Below are 1,612 nucleotides of genomic sequence, written 5' to 3' on the forward strand. Positions count from 1 at the left end.
AAATTTCCTTGACTCGCTGGTAGGGAAGATTGGGGGAAATTGTTGGAGTTGTGCGCTTACTATTAGTAAAGGGGAGACCTGTTGGCATTACAAGTCAATGTGATTGCTTATTTTCCACCATAATTTGCAAAATAAATTCATTAAAAATCCTACAATGTGATTTTCTGGATTTTTTTTCTCATTTTGTCTGTCATAGTTGAAGTGTGCCTATGATGAAAATTACAGGCCTCTCTCATCTTTTTAAGTGGGAGAACTTGCACAATTGGTGGCTGACTAAATACTTTTTTGCCCCACTGTATATTAGTGTTTCATTTATATATATATATGTATATATATATTTTTTTACAAATGTTAGAATTGTTCTTACACTTCTAGTATTTTGTGTAGATCATTGACAAAAAAAGACAATTAAATACATTTTAATCCCACTTTTTTGTAACACAAAAGAATGTGGAGTAAATCAAAGGGTGTGAATACTTTCTGACAGCACTGTAGCATCAGCAATCCAGGGTATACATCATTAGTGGGAATCAAACCCACGCTGACACAATAGGTCTATATGGGCACGCTGAAGGATGCGGCCATAACTGCTGGACCACCCTACGATTGAATTCAATTTTGACAGTTCATTCAAAACCTTCGGACACTCCGTGCTTGTATGTCGTAGCCTAGTAGAGTACAATATATATCTTGTGTTATTTAAGCAATAAGGCCCAAGGGGGTGTGGTATATGGCCAATATACCACGGCTAAGGGCTGTTCTTAGCACGACGCAACGCGGAGTGCCTGGACACAGCCATTAGCCGTGGTATATTGGGATAATCTATTGTAAACCCCAGAGGTGCCTTATTTATATTATAAACTGTTTACCAACATAATTAGAGCAGTAAAAATATGTGTTTTGTCATACCCGTGCTATACAGTCTGATATACCACAGCTGTCAGCCAATCAACATTCAGGGCTCAAACCACCCAGTTTATAATTAGCTATGTAAAATTATGGTTGTTGACGTGTATGGCTACATGGCAGATCCATTTTTGTACATTTGAATGTTGCAGTAATAGGATCTAGGCCTAATGTTTGAAAGAGCGAGAGAGAATATTATTTTGATAGCGGACCTGATCCCAATGACTCTACTGCCCCAGCCTGGAGAGAACGACAACTGCGTTTGAATTTCCTGATGCAAAAGCAGACAAAAGAGTGATCAAGTTCAGATCTGACATCTGTAGGGGTTAAAAATAAGAGTACATCAACATCCATATTTTTTTTCAAGTTGGTTGCTATACTGTGAAAAACAGTTGTACTTAACTAGTGCAACAAAAAAAAGATGATCGTCTTCTGGATCCATCCCTAGCCCTATCATCTTTGTGGCCAATTCCACTGCTTTGTTCTCATTCGCCAATTCTTGGTAGCGTCTTGGCAGTTCTTGGCAGTGAAGGGCGATATGATTGGATGAGAAGGTTTGGAGGGGCTGGACCTCTGACCTTCTCATCCAATGTGTTTTGAGAAAGAGGTGAGAAGAGGGGACGCGAGGAATCATGTGAATCAATTGAGATTCTCCCCTAGACTCCCCGTTATCAGGGGGGGGGGGGGGGGGGGCAACTCTGGTTGT

This window comes from Oncorhynchus nerka, linkage group LG4 (genome assembly GCF_034236695.1).
Source record: "Oncorhynchus nerka isolate Pitt River linkage group LG4, Oner_Uvic_2.0, whole genome shotgun sequence".
NCBI lineage: Eukaryota > Metazoa > Chordata > Actinopteri > Salmoniformes > Salmonidae > Oncorhynchus > Oncorhynchus nerka.